An 18,445-nucleotide genomic window follows, 5' to 3' on the forward strand; every position below is an offset into this window, starting at 1 on the left:
TTGTAATAATTGCAATGATCTTGTTGGGTGTTCCCACAATTTCATTTAGCTTATAGGCCTAAGGTCTAAGGATTAATGAAATAAATAGTTGGGTTATGGTTTTCTTCTGTTTTCCCTATCCTGCCTTTCGGAGCAGCCTGCACTCTTCGGCTTATATCTCTGATTTTCGATGATCAGAAATCATGAGAAAATTCTGGACAATAATAGACTACGTTATCTTTTTGTGACCACAATAATCACCCTAATAGCTATTTTGGTTATGGATTTATGAAAATCACAAGACGATGCATCTGTGCTGTCTAAAACCTGGAGTAGATTCTATTGTGCACTGTTTTTGACTACATGAACTGTAGAATTTGGAAAAGTGTTCTATAAGGAAGTTATAGAGGATTTTATAATTTTTCCAACGGTATAAGCTACAACTTCATTGGATTAATATAATGAGAGTTACAGCTGTTTTACTGTACTGTTGTTTTTTTGCTCGCGAGGAATTCTAGATTTCTTGTTCTTGCCCCTACACGAGAGTCTCATTGGGATATCAAAACATCTTGAGACTAGTTGGCTGATCTGGAAGAAGGTGCAAGCTACCCTTCTTCTATCCGCAAGTTGATGTTTTATTAAGGGGGTAGCCAAAGTGAAGGTGGTTTTGAAGATTCTAGCTCTCACTAGGAAGGAATCCTGCCAATTCTAATCCACAGCCATCAAATCCCCCATCAATAGAGCAAGCTTTGATGACATAGACTCAATTATTATAGAATATTTCTCAAACTGTGTTGAACAACCCACATCAAGCATCACCTATTGACAAGCGTGGTGAATTTATGAAGGGACATCCACAGACATTCTCTCATAGAAGCGAACCACTAGAAGCTGATGACTGGCTTAAAGTTGTAGAGTGACAATTGGACATAACTCAGTGTAATGACCATGAGAAGGTGCTTTTTGTGTCCAGCCAACTCTAGGGCATAGCACAAGACTGGTGGTTGTCTTACCAGTATGGACATCCCAACAATGCTGGACAGATCGCCTGGAAGGAGTTTAGCAAGAGCTTTAGGTCCTACCATATTCTGCAAGGTGTGGTAGAACTTAAGCAAGATGAGTTCCTCAACTTCAAGCAAGGATCTATGACTGTGTGTGAGGATCATGACATGTTCACCCAATTGTCACACTATGCTCCAAGAGATGTGTATAGTGATGCTAAGAAGCAAAAATGCTTTTTCAAGGGACTGAATGATGGTTTGCAACTATAGCTGATGACCGTGGTGTATGCTGACTATCAGACATTGGTGGACAGAGCAAATATAATTGAGAATAAGCGTCAAGAGATGAAAGAGAAGAAGAGAAAGTTTGACGTTCAACGCCAGTTAAGAAACACTCGTCTTTGTTTTGCTACACAAGCAGACTATTAGTCACGCCTATGAATCTGCTTGGGAGTACAGATCAGGATCAGTATCAGCAATCCAATGATGAAGAGCAGTGTTTTAGTTCTCATGAGCCATGTCTGTCACCTCCTACTAACACCTCGATGAAGACAAATACTTCTACTAGTCAGAAGATTATGATTATGGTGAAATTGAACACTATAAGAACGATTGTCTTGAGAACCTTGCTGAGAGTAATCAAAGCCAGAATCAACAGTAGCAAGTGCAAGGAAATAAGTTAAAGCAAAACTACATTCAAGGTAGGTTGAACAATGTAGATATGATTACCACTCATGGATCTAAGGAAGTTGTCGTGGGGTTCATTCCAGTAAACTCAGCCCCTTCCATGGTTTTGTTTGACCCCTGTGCATCACATTCATTCACATCTAGGCAATGTGTAGAAGATCATAAGATAACTATGCTATCGATGAGAAAACTAGTGATAGTTAAGTCTCCAGGAGGAGTAATGAAGGCAAACTGCATATGCCCAAAAGTTAGTCTTGACATAAAGAGGGTAAACTTCAAGGCAAACCTTATTATTTTGGAGTTAATGGACATTGATGTTATCCTTGAAAAGGGATGGTTATCTGCTTGTAAAGGAGTGATTAAGTATGCCCAACATTCGGTGCTTCTAACAACATCGTCAAGAGAAAGAATTGAGTATGAGGGTAATCAACCTGCACCTAAGGAATATGAGAATGACCTATTAGAAGGTGTATACTTAGAGGATGTATGCAACTTCAGGGCTTCATCATCCCGAGTATGTATCCTTTGCTCGGTTGATAAGTTATTGGATCATCTACGAGGAATTGATGCATTCAACAATATGGCTCTAGAGTTCGAGCTATCCTCAGTTGGGAGTCCAATCTTCAACATACCCAAGACAAGTAGGCATTGATGACATAGGAATGAGATATATAACCACTACAATTGGTTCTACGGAGTCTCAGGAAATCCCAACGAAATACTAAGCAAGACAAGAAGGTTTGGATTGAAGAGAGTTAATTGGAATCCACTCAAAGATGTGAGAGAAACTCAGAGTTTTTAATAATGAGGTTTGGTTAGAGGTTCAAGGGAGGTTTATCCAAGACCACCAAGATATTGAAGAAGCTTTTAAGTTTGCTTGGATCAAGTGACCTCAGCTAAGTATTGAAAGGAGTAGAGAAAAAAAGGTTGAAGTAAAACCTATATATTAGCTTTACCAAATCAGGACAAGAACTTTATATCCACTGTGATGCACCCTGTCAAGATTTGGGAAGTGTCCTTATGCAAGAAGAAAAAGTAGTAGCTTATTCATTAAGTCAACTAAGAAAGCGTGAGTTGAACTACCTAACTTGTTAACTGTAGCTATCCATTGTGGAACATGGGGATACTGTCTACTTGGATGTAAAAGTGACATCTAGGAGGACCACAAGAATCTATAGGACATCTTAACTAAGTTGGTCTTGAGCTTGTGATATCCTCGTTGGAATGAAATTGGTTATGACTTGGAAAAGTGCTATCACTTCGAGGAGCAAAGTCATGGCCAATGACCTTAGCAACGGAGAATTATGCTAAGAAGGTTTGGGTGACACCAAGGACTAAGAATTGTATTCCAAGTTTGAGCAACTTAACCAGAATCCTTAATGTTTTGAAGATTGGTAGTAGAATCTCCTTCTAACCAAGAGATTCATCAGGCTTCGTTGGGAGGTGAATATTTTAGGAAAGAGAATTGATATTATGGACTAAAAAGAAGAAGTGGCCTAGTGATTGGAATTACCTGAGTATTGTTTGGAGTATCTGTTAGAATCTTGGAATCAATTGGGCAAGCTACTTGGAGTAAGATTAACAGGTATGCAAAGTAAAGTGGAATCCTTATCAAGACGATGGAACTATATGAGGAAGTAAAGAAGAATCCAAAGATGAAGTATCCCTATCTCCTAGTTGACGTCTTCCAAATCTTGGGGACGAGATTCATCTTAAGGAGGGTAGAATTGTAACACCCTAAAAATTTCAAGTTTGAAAACAGGATTAAAATGAGTTATTTGTGAATTTTTGTGCACATGAAATATTGGAAAAAGGAATATTTTTCATTTTATTAAAATTCATCATAAGGAGTAGCAACACGGATGTGCATACATGCATGTGCATTTGGTCTATTGCAATGAGTGGTTGAATCCAAAATTCAAAATGCTTTCAAAAATAAATTTAGAAATGGCTTTGAAATAAAAGAAAATAAAATTTGAAAATAAAAGAATTTAAAAAGTTGTAGAAATTATTTCTAGAAAACTTACTAAAATTTGCTCATTTTTGTTTGAATTAAAAAGTGTATTTGAAACCCTATTCAAACTTGATTTGGTTCATATTTGAATGAGGTTTTGAAATAAGAAAAGAAAATAGAAAAGGAATTCTTTGTTTTTTCCTCTCCCTACCCGGCATTTGGCCCGCTCGACCTTGCTCCCCATGCGGCCTACTTCCCTCTCTCTCAACCCAGCGCGCCCTATGGCCTAGTAGTGCTCGGACGCTTCCCTCTCTCTCGTTTTGTTGCTGACACCTCGGGCCCGCATGTTAGTCGGCGTTGTCTTCTACCTCGCACCGTATCCGCGTCGGACACCACCGTTAGATTTTGCCACCGCTATGATTCCTCTCCTTGGCATGCGCCCCAAGATTTTTTCCCTCATAAATATCGAGCCCCATGTCCGCCGTCTCCATCCCCAACCCTAATTCGAGCCACTATGCCGCCCTGTGCACTAGCGCCGCCGCCGAGATCTCGTAGCGAAGAAGCTCTATGCCACCGTGACGATTAGTTGCTCCTCCATGCCCGTAAGTGCTTCCCCGAGCTTCGCGTCGCATTCTCGAGCATGCCAAGCCTTTTCTTTTTCTCTGTCTTACTTTGCTTTGCCTTAACCACGTCGCCGTCCACTCGTAGCCACTGTAGATCGCTGTGTTAGTCCCCTCTAACTCCCAATATAGATCTTGAGCCAAATAGTGGTCTCTAGGACCGTCCCTATGAACTCCAGCGAGGAGCCGAGCTCCCTGGCCATGGCCCCGCCGCACTAGAGAACCGCCCCGGCGACCATCTCTTCCCAAACGCTCGTAGCCATCAGATCCATCGCGAACGACCAGGATTAGAAGATACCTCTTCGGTCTATGAGCACAGTGTAGACCAAGCACACCGTCTGCGTCAGCATGCCATGCAGGTAGTCCACCGTGAACCCACCACTCAGGAGCCGCCACTTGTCACCACGTGGTCACCATGCCAGTGGAGACCCAGTCAACCTAGCTGTTTTGCTAAAGAGACCCTATAGTTTTCTCAAATCAACCCGCAGTCCACCCTCTGTTGAAAATAATTCAACATATGCCACTAGTTTTTATGTTTTCACCCCTGTGTTTTTCCAAAAACAACGCCCGATCCACAGGACTATTTTAATTCAGTTTTTAATTATTTTTAAAATGAAATTGATTTCAAAATATTTATATAATTGCCATTGATATTATTCTATGCGTAGTTTCTTCATTTTAACTCTGATGTGACCCGTTCAAGTTGCGTTGGATTCATAATGACATAAACTACACGTTAGTCACAATGTTAATCTTGATACCAGCTCTGGAATTTTCATGGTTTAAATCCTAACTTGATTAATAATTATGTCACTAGATTTATAAATAAAATATGATAAATTCCACCTCTGTTTTCAAAACCAAATATAAGTTTGACTTCATTCAACTTAGGTATTTCTCTGAAATATCATATGCATCCTTTTATATAATAAAAATTAATAAAGCCTATGGTTCTCTCTTATAAAAGCAAGCCTCACGATAGTTGTATCTTTCGCACCGTAGCTCCGGTTAGCGTGCTTTTCACGCCTGTGTGTTCATAGCAACATGTAGAACATCTTTAAAACCTTTTTACTTGTTTTTCATCTGTTTGGTGTACTGTTCTAATTTAGATCTATTGTTTGCTTCGTGTATGATTATATGGATGCTTATGTGGTGCTTTATGATCATGTCCAGTCGGTGAGCTATACGTGGTGAATCAAGAAGCAGATCTTTGAAGGCTTGGACTAGAAGAAGATCAGAGTTTAAGGCAAGTATAGCATGAGATCTTCCTTGTTGTCCTATACACCTTTAATCATTTAATTTATACTGCATGTGTCTACCTTGATTACCACTAAGGATTTCCTAGTACTTTGTACCTTGTGCCTTGATACCTTTGGGTCATTGCATTGGGTAGCTTTGCTGGTGCTCAACTAAAGCCATGATCTTGTAACTTGACTAATGGTATATGCAATAAACACTAAAAGATGCTTTTTAGCAACATGGAACAAGGGGGCTACAGTATTGGGCTATTTTTATGGTGCTCTAGATTCCTCTTCCTAAGGACTTATCTATAAGTGATCATCCAGGACTTACAGTACAGCTGTAATGGCTACATAGCTCTGGCTTTAGCTCAGTATGAGGACCTTTTCTAGCTTGTTAAAGGTTACCTTTATTGGCGTAAGAATGGCTTACCGAATCGGGTATAGGACAGCCTCTGTCCCCTTGTGTATAGGCTGTGTGTCATTGTGCCATCGAGATGGGGGTTCCTACATTTGTTTGCCGAGTGAATTTAATGACCCTAACTTGTTAGACGAACCTTTGAAAGGCTTCATAGTGAACCCTACTAACCTTCCTTGGTAGTGGGTTAAGAGGCTCGCGACCTCGGGCGAAAGGGTAAATCACGACTCATAGTGAAAGTGTACAACCTCTGCAGAGTGTAAAACTAGTATATCAGCTATGCTCATGGTCACAAGTGGCCTTACAACATTTATGGAATAGATGATGAACACAAATGATACTGATGATGATTACTGTTTATGATATTCATTATTCATGTTTACCTGATCATGTGTTTATATGGGCTTGTGAATAAACTTGTTGTCACCCAATTGCTAAAAGATGACTCATTAAAAGCTAATTGCAGTTAAATCAGTGTCAGGATTTTGAGCCTCATGAACCCCATGTTATATTTGTTGAGTACGACTTGTACTTACACTTGCTTTATTTTTCAATTATTTAGATAAAAATCCTGGATGGGTACCAGATTGCTAGAGTTTGGAGGAATTAGACTTGTGATCAACCAGTCAGTTGTCCCCGTGGAAGTGGAGTCTTCACCTGAAGATCGGAGTTGTCTTTCCGCTATCTATACTCTGAGGTTATATTCTTTATACCAATATTCTATGTAATAAGCATTGTCTTATGATATTACCCTTATTTGTAGCTATATGTGAGATTTGATTCCTAGGCTCACATATGGTGGGTATCTGGTTTTGCTCTTAAAACAGGGTGCTACATCTTCCCCAACTCTGGCGGGCTTAGAAGAGAAGGGGAGGCAGACTGGCTTGGGGGTGGGGACGATGGGAGGGCAGCTTTAGAGTTTTAGCCGCCAGGCTAGGTTGGGGCGGGGGCACCCATGGCCGGAGCTCGCCGTGGAAGAAGGAGGCCATGGTTGGAGCTCGCGACAGCATGCGAACAGGGGAGGGGAAGAAGGAGGTCGCCGTGGGCAGTAGGGTCTCATTAGAGCTCCGAGGCCACGGAGCTCCGGTGAGACCCTAACGCCCACGGCGGGGCGGTGGGTGGAGGGCACGCGTGGAGGAAGAAGGCAAGGAGGGCGGGGTCGAGGAGGTGTGCATTTCACGTGGACAGAGCGTTAGCCGCGTCCACAAAAAAGTAATGATCCTAGTTTGACATCTTTAAAAAAAAGGCGATCATTAAAAGTAAGTTTTGTTTACAAAGTAATGTACAAATAATAATAAGCTGCATGAAAAAAAGATCTAAGGATGGGTCTAGCGTAATGGAGTTTCTCCACTTGTGTCCTAGAGAGTAAAGAGTAGTTGTTAAATCTCAGATGCAGAACAGAAGATTCCGCTAGTTAATTTTATATATATATATATATATATATATATTCCAATTCTTTGCTTTATGTCACTAACTTTTGTCCAGCAAGAAGGTCTTGCTGTAAACATGTCTTGTCAGAAAAGCCATATGCATGAACAAACATTATAGACATGCCATGCTACTCAACGGAAAGTCTGAAGCATCCCTGTGCTTCCTTTGGCTTCCCATGTTGGTAGTCTAAAACTGATTATTACATATATACACACATGACAAGTTGTAGCCAGATCACCTTGGCCCCGAGAGTTCAATGGCTTCCAGCTCGATCGAATTATACGGGTCTTCATTATTAAAATTTATACCAATTGACACAAATTCTGATGACCAGTCGGGGTTTGGGTCCTCAATATTTTTAACGGACTCCCATTTTTCTGCAACCCCATCTCCTCCTTCCAACATCTTAACAATTTCAGACATCTTGGGGCGGTGGCAAGGACCTGTACATTGTGCAAAGCAATGCAATCTGAACCATACTCCTCCAATTCAGCACTATCGTAATTGCTTCCTAGCTTCCGGTCCACAAACATGCTTAGCTGACTTTGTTCTAAGAAGTTCTTTGGCCTGAAACATGAAGGCACAACTGTGTGGGAAGGGAAGTTCATGGTATTTGAATGAACAAAAGAAACACAATTGGACAAAAACTAAGTCCTTTTGGAAAAAAAATTTTGAAATTCTTGGAAGTGGCACAGCCACTGCAAATTCGATCTAGATCATAGCTATTATTGCCTTGTTACTACTCAAGTGGAATACAAAACTTCAGGGAGCAATAGATTATGGTTACATTAGTATAGACATGGCCTGCACTCGAATCTTATTAGAAAGAAAAAAATGACGGAAAATTAAATGTGGCAATGGCTGCTGGTTACTGCTCCAGACTAAGGTCCAGAATGAATTTACAAAAGCTATGTTTGAGAAAAGTGCATTGCAAGCTATATGCATTATTGTGGTAAACTATAATTATGTCTTCTGGAGTTGCATATTGTCTAAAGTCAAGTGAAACGGTGACACTGTTTAGAAATGCATATGTTTAGTTATAGTATAGCTTAAGGAGCTTAAGTTTTACAAAGACCATATTTTCCCTCCAGGGAGTTTATGATTATCTTCTATTCTGTACATATAAATGTAAATTCAGATTACATAAAGCTCAGATATGTATGTCTTCACATCTTCTTTATTAGTGCAGAGGCTGAAAGTTGCACTTCTATTGCACTTCTATTATTATGTAAGACATACTCAGTTGGTTATTTTGTTATATGACTTTGGTGCTATAATTTGTCAGCGGAAGTATGTACAACCAAATAGCTGGAGTATTAAGAGGCAATCAGGTATGTAGAACAAAACACAAAATACAGATGCTTGAATTTTATTCCTTCCATTACAAATTATAGTTCACTTTGGCTTTGTCAAAGTTAAACTTCTCTAACTAGGACTAAGTTTTTGAAAAATATATTAACATCTACAAGTTAAAATAAATATATGCTCAATAAAACCTATTTCATGGAGAATTTAATAAAGCTAATTTGATGTGTTCTAGATATTGATACATATTTTCTATAAACTTGATCAAAGATAGGAAAGTTTTCACTTAGGACAAAACCAAAAAGAACTATAATTTGTAATGGAGGGAGTAACTTAAAAATCCTATAAGGATTCTCACGCCTTTTCTTCTTAATGCAACGAAATGCAACTCTCCTGCGTTTCCGAGAAAAAAAACTTAAAATGCCTATTGATTTTCCTTCCAATTAAATTCTTCAACATCATCTAATTTGTATGCTCTTTAACCATTTATCTTCAAATGCCTTTAACATGGGTGCCCAAATACTATGTATGCCTATAAACATACTGAACTTTTCCTATGCAATTGACCTAAAGGAAAACAACTCTTTCTTTAAAAATACTCCAGTAAATAAACTAAATTTGAACCTAGACATATATAAGAAACAATATTTACCAATTCAAGAATTCCTCCCTTCTCATATTCATTCTCATGAAGCTCCAGCGTCACTCGACCAGTGACTAATTCCATCAAAAAGAGTCCAAAGCAAAAGACATCAGTCTTCTCTGAAGCATGGCAGAACTTAAAACACTCTGGTGGTATGCGCCCAAGTGTTCCACGCACTGATGTGACAACATGCGACATCCAATGATCTACAAGTTTTGCCAATCCAAAATCCGCAACAACTGCTTCAAGATATTCATCCAGGAGAACATTGGAGGCCTTGATATCACGATGGATTATCTTAGGATCACATTGTTCATGCAAATAGAGCAGTCCCTGTGATGCACCAAGGGCTATCCTCTTTCTCCTTGGCCAGTCTAAGGTTGGTTCCCCATTAACACATTCTGACAAAGTAAAGGAGAAAACTCAGCTGGATTTGCTTCAAAAAGGGAAAGACCTCAGAATATAATGCCTTCAATGCTTTGGACTAAACAATTTAAAGGAGAGCCTACATTATGTTATGTTCAACTTGTTGTTTTAGCAATTGTTAACCATGTATCAGATTGACTGAGCCCATATCACAAAAAATGGATGCAATGGAAGCTTTAAGAATAGACAAATAGGATGGTTGAAACTGCTTGAACTGCAGGGGTGTGTCATCATTGGATGGAAAAACTAGAATCATGCCTATATGGAGAAGTTGTACATGATTAACAAGCTGAAAATATGCATGTCTCCGTCAGAAAGTCCAATGAAAAGTGATCGGAGTATATTGATTACCACTAATAAGATACTTTTCATATGGAAATTGTTTCACAATATCACCATCTGTAACATACATATTTAATTAATGTTGTTTCTAAGAACAATATATATTGGTCAGAGTTCTTCCTGAGACCAAGTCTATATCCTAAATTACAAAGTAAAAGTGGATTGGTGAAACCTTCACATGATTACTGGAAAAAATTGATGTTTCTTTATTTTTACCCTCATGAGATTCTCAATATGAAGGTGCAACTGTGCATGCATGGGATAGAAGAGCATGAAGTACACAATACTAACCTTTTAATTTAGAAGCGACAGTTCCATTTGGCATGTAGGGATACACAAGAAGCCTTTCATTATTTGCAATGCAATACCCAGTAAGGTGAAGGAGATTACGATGGACAGCCAAGCTTATCACTTCAATTTCTGTGTGGAATTGATCATCCCCAACAACTGAATCACGATCCTTCAGTCTTTTAACAGCAACAGTTGTGCCATCCAAATCACCCTTGTATACTATTCCATATCCTCCCTCTCCCAAAATATTTGTTTGGCTGAAGTTATTGGTAGCTTTTCTGATCTCCTTAAACTTGTACTGCTTCAGATGGCCAAGACAACCTTCTGGGTCATGCTGCACTGAAACTATGAACATGTATAAATTATCAGGTATAAGAGTGCATGATGGAGAAAATTGGGTACTAATTACATATACAGGGTAATTAATATATGTTCTGAAAAATAAATAATATGGGTGCAATGCCAAAGTTAAATCGAAAAACCATAACCATGGATCTTTCTAAAAAAACAAAACTGGCCATGAACTGCAGTGTTAGTTGTCTAGAAAAAAACATGAACATCACATCATTATAGGAAGGAATTCATATCACAAAATGAAATGAACAATGTAGACAAAATTCTAATAGCGAGAGGATATGATAAACACAGTGTATTTCACAATGAGTAAAAAGAATCCTTAAATTCCAAGAGTCTAAACATGTTGGTCAATATGGACAGCAGGTATATATATACGATCCTTGATTCCTAAAAAATTAACAGGATCATCGATGAAATCATCATGGAGTTATACTTTATGCAAATATATTCAAAACATGAATATATTGCCATTGAATCTAACATAATATGTGCTGGCTGCTAGATCTTGTATACGACAGCACTGCCACCCCTTTTATAATACATTCACCTTCCTGCCACCCCACAGCACTGCCACCCTCAAAAAAAAGTCTTGATCAGACGTCCCCTTGACTCTGGTCTTAAAGAAGGGGCCCATCTAACCCAGAACAGGCAGGAACCTCACGCGCGCACGCTTCTTTGGCTGCTGCGGACCCGTCTAGCAGTTTCAACTAGGGAGGTGGGCACACTACCATGCAGCACCAGGGATCGAACCTGTGGTGGGGAGCTCTACACCTCGGGTGCTCAACCACTGCGCCATGAGCGCGTCTGCGCACTGACCTGACATATTATGTTCAAAGCCTTAGCGCTCCTTTGTTGTGCTCACTGCCTCGCTGCCATCTTCTCCCTAGCCTCCTCCGTGTCCTTTCAAGCCCGTATGGCCAACCAATACTAGAACCAAGGCCCCTCCAATCCCACCTCCTATTAAACATATATAACTCGATATTCTAAATTGCCGGTAGCCACTCCTTTTAAATGAACCTCACTTGCCCGTGATTGGAGAAACCACCACCACTGCATAGCTAGATGCCTCACATACGGCTACACTAAATTTACCGAACTTAGGTAGGGAACATGTATACATACAAATACGGAACAAAAATAAAATCAACTGAAGTCTTGTCTTTTAAAAAAAATATTGGTAAAAGATCATAAAATAACATTGAAGTTCTTGTGTTATAAAAGTTAGGTGATATAGTATCTTCCTTAAAAGGATCATATACAACAATATTTTGTCTGAATAGATATAGTTCATACTTCATAGCCAAATTGACAAGTTGTTCATATGTTTCATGAATTCCGATCTTGAGACTAGGTCTATGTACGACCACAAAGACCCATATCAGCCCTCATCTTGGCCCAAAGTTTGCTAATGTCGACTTGTGGGTAAGGAGCCTAGTCTCGGTGCACTCATATATAGGCAAGGCCCTAGCCCAAGAAGCTCACTCATATTTTAGTGATACATAGGTTTTTTTCTCTCAAACACATTCTCTTAAATCAGATCACATAAGAGTTACATTATCTACTTTCCCTTTTTTGCTTTTGGCAATCCCATGTTAAGCTAACTCAAGTACAACTCATTGAAGTAAAGAATCCAAATTTTTCTGTTTGGAACTGCATTGCAAAGAAAGTACTACATTTTTAAGTTTGAGACTCAAAGAAATTCTTAAAAGCTAATCTAAATATTGCAATGAATTAAAACAAGTCTAGGGATAGACATACTGCAAAGGAGTCTAGTTCGCACCACACACCGTAGTTTCACCCATAATAGGCATGTTTCATATGAGTCTACCACTCACCTTTGTTGATTTGGTAATCCTAAATCCATGAACCAAACTCATCTTCTCATGGGGTAGAGATACCAAACTTCTTGGTCAACTTTAATTGGTAGTTAATAATCTTCGCTAGTTACAATCATATATTGAAATTTGGCTAAGTTGTGTTCCAAAAATATAACTCCTTGAACAAAGATTGAGGTACCACATCTAGAGTTTGGTGAAGGAGAAAGGTTCTTTATATAAAACAAGAAGAGGATCCTCAACATTTTGTATATATCTTCTGCTATGCCAACAAGCTAGTAGCCATGCTAGTTTGGGCCCACCTAGTATTCTCTAACATCAAAAACAAGCATGACCTCCTTGTATTGCGAATGGTTCTATAGCCTAATGCTCACAAGATCCTTAGGTAGTAGCACCTCGGGTCTTGGGTTTCGACTCACTGTGGGAGCGAATTTAAACATGTCATGGGGTTAAAAACACTCAACGTCAGGTTGTGACCTTTAGATAGATGTGTAACCACCTATAGTTGCTTTTATCGAGATGCACATGGCCACAGGCATGTGTCCTAGGCATTCGGTGACATGTCCAGCAGCTGAGCCTCTAGGGTTTTTCTCAACGTTCGTGCGAGAAGCTTCTTCTTAACGCAATGCCGTGGGAGCGATCTTTCACCCATAGGTTGAGATTTTTTATGACCCCGTATTTTTGAAGAGACACACTGATTGTGATCACGATTAGACTCATTACCCTTGTTCATTCGTCCATGAAATAAGGCAACAAGCTTGTGCTACTATTCCTCATACGACCCACTTGGCAATAAGCGACTATTGATCTGTGGAAATGTAACCTTCCATGTATAGCAATGTACGTTGCAGTTTTATGTACTCCAAACCCATGTCATCTAGTACTACAATGTGTAATTGTTATCCATTAGAATGTCTTTATTATTATCGTAAACCTATATTCTTTCATGGTATCAAGCCTAAACCACTAGTTCTATGTTTCCATCCTCTTGTGTCCCTCCTCCTTGCATTGGCTAACCCACCACAACCCTTGCCACTACATCGTCAGTCGTCCTCCAACCTATGGCTCCTCCAAATCCAACTTCCATACTCTTCACTACCAATGTGTGTTAGCACATTCCTATTCACCTTTACCCAGTATCCTCCTAGGGATCGTCTAGTGCGGCTCCAGCACCTGGAGTGGGCAAAGTAGAACCGAACGAGATTGCGTGGAGGAGTGCTTTCTGCCCTCCCATGTGAGGAGCTGGAGCTATTTTGGTGCCAGGAGCCTAGAGTGCCAAAAACTGGCTCCACCTGTAGGGCTTCGACTCCTTCAACAGAACATATCGCGTGGAGCCGCACCAAACATGGCCCTAGTTACTCTTGATGGCATGAGCTCTTGAAGATTCCCAATCAAAATTCGATTGATATGTAGCACATTGAGGGCACATCTCACCACTCGCGCCAACCATCCTACATGACCTAGGTGGCACCCAATTTATTCGGTGCACTTGAGTGCTCTATGGATCCATCTTCATAGCACACTTTGCTACCTTCATCACCCTTGATGTCACAACACACGCGATTCAAGGTTTTTTCAATCAATTCAGGGGGGAGATTCCCACCTGCTTTTTATTGAGCCAATGAAATTGGTTGTACATTTACAAGATGTTGCCCGACATACTAGGGAGAGAGGAGCAGGGAGAGGGGAGAAGCAAAGGTAGAGATTACAATTTTGAGAGATGGTTTCTAGGCATAAGCTGACTAGGTAAAAATGAACACTTTGTTACTCTTGAATCTACCAGTCTTGGAGCAGAGATCTTTAGATACTTTGCGCTTGGACGTAGGCCGAGTGACGTACTTCTGAGTTAAACGATGAGCAGTGTTCTAGGACTTCCAAATATGCAGAGGACAATGAGCATAACGTCCATCCGAACAGGTGTAGGAAGGTCAGGTTGTCACCAATTTGCCAGGTGAGCTTCTGATCCCCAGCCGATATCTGAAGGGAATCCAAAACCTTTCATGCCCTTAGGCAGCTGCCCTCATTGTAGAATAATAAATAATAGAATGCATTCTAGAATAACAAGACTCACATGCCTTGTCTCTGGAGATTAAGTTTCAAAAACATGGCCCAAGGTGGACATGCTTAGCTATTCACAAGGAGTCAAGAGACACTGAACTCACCTATACATTAGTTGTACCATCACCAACTTTATCCTTGTGAAATACGGTACAAAATTGAAGTGCCACCCTATCATCATTCTCCTTGATGACCTAAATGAGAATATGCACTCAGTGGCATCCATAATCAATATGAATATGCCACCACCATCTTTCCTTATGGCATGTTCATTGCTTCTCTTAGAAGAAGATGGCCTAAAATCTCTAACCCATCACAGTCATTGCTCAGGTCATTTGAAATAAACATCCCCAAGCCCCCCTCCTTTATTGGATCTAACTCTAGTGGATCAAGAGTTGGATCTTGGGGCAAACCAAAAGGCAAGGTCCCTAGTGGCTCCAATAGAAGCAATATACATGCCTTCTCCGAAAACCCCAACCAACGTAGCTTCTCACTCTTCAATCTATGGAATGGGACATTCAGGATGTGGTTAATGGCCATGCCTCCCCCTTAGCTCTGTTCCTCTTGGCATCCTTTGTTGAGCAATATTTTTGTCATGGCAGGTGACATCCAACACACCATCCTTCGGTGATGCATGTACCCTAAATCCCTAATGCCCCCGGGTCATTGCTACCATTGACACTCGTTTTTGCACCATTAATATCACCATCCTAGGACCAATCCTCCCTAATCCAAGCGATGAACACCATAGCCCTACAAGGCAGGTGCCTTAGAACAAACCTCAAAACTCCATCAAGTTATGTAATTTAGTGGGCTATTCGATTATGAGTTTTGATTGACACAATCATTTCTTGCCTTTCTTTTTGTACAATCAAGAATGATGATTAAGTAAACAAATAGTAGTCAAAATAAATAGGTTGCAAATTTAATTATCTCGGAAACATATCGTCATGGATTAGCGATTTCAAATGCCGAGTGAGTTTACGCTCCCACATCTTATGGATGGGCCATCAATTGACTTAGAACCTCTTGGAACCAAGGGGCGTGATCAATCGATGAGACCGAGGGGTATTGATACAATCTTCATGGAAAATAAGCCATAAAACAATAAAGGAAAACAACAACAAAAGATCCAGAATATATATGGACTCCAATATAATTTCCCATATCTACTGAATGGGGAGTATTATGATATGTGTGTCTATGTATAAACAGTCCATACAACAATGAAACATTTTTATTTATAAACAAATTTCTTATGCAATGGCAAACATGTTAATAAGAAGATAGAGCTGGATGATCCCAGCGTATGTAACACTAGGATCCTCATCTGCAATGTGAGACATGAATCTGTCAACCCCTTTTTCAGATTAATGTTCCCAAAGTTCAACAGATCTAAACACGTATATAGCATTTGAAGAAAAAATATTACCATCATGCAACTGCAAAGACTCGCTCACGCTGACGCCTTCGCCAAAACAGGACAGCTCCAGCCACAACGGCAACCAGTGAACAACCAATTCCTATGCATAGTAGGAGGATAAAAATGTCTTTACTCATGACTTGTAAATCCTCTGCAGGAAAAAAAATATTGTGGTGAGCACACATACTCACAAGAAAAATATGCTCACTTGAATTAGTTAACTTTACTAAAATGAAATTGGAAGTGTCCAGAATTGGACACTGAACAACCTTCTTTGCCATCCTTTGGGCCTAAGGGGGGAGCAATTGACTCTGAGTCGATATCACTTAGGAATGGATTACCCTCGAAACTATTCAGGCATAATAGATTAAGGAAATCAGAAAGGAGGAAAACCATATATAAATAGCTTTACTCCAAAGCTGATGTTGCCCCAGTTGATACAGGGAACGGAAATATGAACCTGAGATCACTTACAAGACATTCCATGTTCGAAAAGTCGGCCGGTGACCACTCAGGTTGTTGAAGGAAACATCCCTGTAGAACATAAGTAACTTTTGTTTCTTAGAAATGAGGAATATGGTAAAGCTCACACTCACAGTGAGAACTGGACATATTCATTCAAAGAACAATGCAGCAATGATAAAAAGAAGGTTGTCAATAGAAAGTACAGGCTGAAGATCATGGGAGCATCAGTGCCTAGTGATTCGGGTATAGGTCCAGATAAGCTGTTATTGTTCAATTTCCTGGAGGAAAGAGACAAGAGGCCGATAAAATAAAGATCATGTGACTCGATCAATCTTCAGATTTAAAGATAATCTACAGAACTGAGATACAGATATGTCTGGATATAATGTTGGCATCAGGAAGATTTATTAGTCTTACAGGTACTGCAGTTTGGCCAGATGACCCAGTGTACTTGGGATGCTTCCACTGAAATGATTGTTTGACAGGTCAAGTACTTCAAGCAGCTTCATCCTGCCTACGGTGTCAGGGATACGGCCAGAGATAGCATTAGTGGCTTAACAACCTGCCAAAATTTGAAAACAAACTCATCATTTCCTCACAAGACAAGTCACAGCTCACAACAGCAAGTAAGGAAGTGCATGGCTGCATGCAACGAACTGAAGTGTGTTAAAAAATTAGTACAGCCTGGGAATTTCAAGGGAATCTCACTAGAACTGAGAGGCTCCTCAGAGTTCCCTAAAAATTCACTCCTACTACATATGTTCCGGACAGGGCTAACATAGACATTCTGGATCTTTTTGACTTACAGATATCGCAGCGACCTGAGTTTTCCGACCGCCGGCGACAGTGTGCCAGAGAGGTTCTTGTTCGTCATAGACCCTGCGAACAGCGTACAAATACAAACGCAGAGAACCATGAGCCGGACGTGAAAATCAGTGGCAGAACAGAAACAAACGTCCATATATGCACAGGATGAGGAGAACATACAGCTCTTGAATTTGTCCCTTTTGGCAGGTGACCATGCTCCAGTGGCACGGGTCGTTGCCGAACTTGAGGTCCCAGTCCCAGAGCACGTTGCCGGGATCATGCAGCGGCGCCTTGATGGCCACCAGCGCCTTGGCTGCAAACCACACAGCAAGACCACGACGTTGATGGATGGAAGGGAACGCAACGCAGCAGCAAAGAACCAAGAAGAGCGCGTCGATCGAGCACAAGATCGATCTGATTTTGCTTTGACGGCCACGCCGGCGGCCGGTCGGACGGAGGAAAAACAACACAGCAGCACCAGCACAGCACGTACCTTGTTTGCCTAATTTCCCAGCCGCGGTGGGCCAAAGCACCGCCGCCACAGCGACCACGACGCCCACCACAGCCACCACCAGCCTCCTTGTCGCCTCCGGAGCTCCACACCCGCCCATGGCGCCGCCGTACGTCGTCTAGATACCTCTCTCTCTCTCTCTCTCGGCCCCGACGCGCCGCGCACAGCACAGGGTTCGTTCGGAAACTGCTGCTGTGGCCAGGGGATAGCGAGAGTGGGATCGAGGCAATGTGGGAAAGCGGGGAGCACACCACAGCACACCGGCCTAATGCCCTCGGTGGTCGAGGCTGCAGACGCGGTGACGCCACTGCGGATGCTGCCGTTGCGTGCATGCCGCGCGGCCGGACGGGTGCCTGCGTACTGCTTGTCCGTAGCGCACCGTCCCTGGCTGGCTGGCTGGCTTCCGTTACCGGTGGCCGGGGACTGCGCGTCGCGTAGGTCCTAAGCAGTGCAGCGGCGAGGAGGGTAGCGTGCGCCGCTCGTGACGATCGGGGGGGGGCGGGCCGGAGATGTGGTGATCGCCAGCGGCAGTAAACCACGCCGGCCATGCAAGACGTTTCACGAGGGAGGAACTCAGAAAGGGATCTTTCAGATTTAGCAGTGATTTAGTAACTAGCTTAACGAAAGGTTGTGTTCATGACCATATGTTATTAC

At 41.2% G+C, this 18,445-nt stretch overlaps 1 pseudogene; it reads right to left on the minus strand.

Annotated features, from left to right (window-relative positions):
* Positions 1-7,562: 7,562 nt before the first annotated feature.
* LOC136515479 (protein NSP-INTERACTING KINASE 3-like) lies at positions 7,563-17,891 on the minus strand (annotated as a pseudogene).
* Positions 17,892-18,445: the final 554 nt, after the last annotated feature.

This window comes from Miscanthus floridulus, chromosome 17 (assembly GCF_019320115.1).
Source record: "Miscanthus floridulus cultivar M001 chromosome 17, ASM1932011v1, whole genome shotgun sequence".
Classification (NCBI taxonomy): domain Eukaryota; kingdom Viridiplantae; phylum Streptophyta; class Magnoliopsida; order Poales; family Poaceae; genus Miscanthus; species Miscanthus floridulus.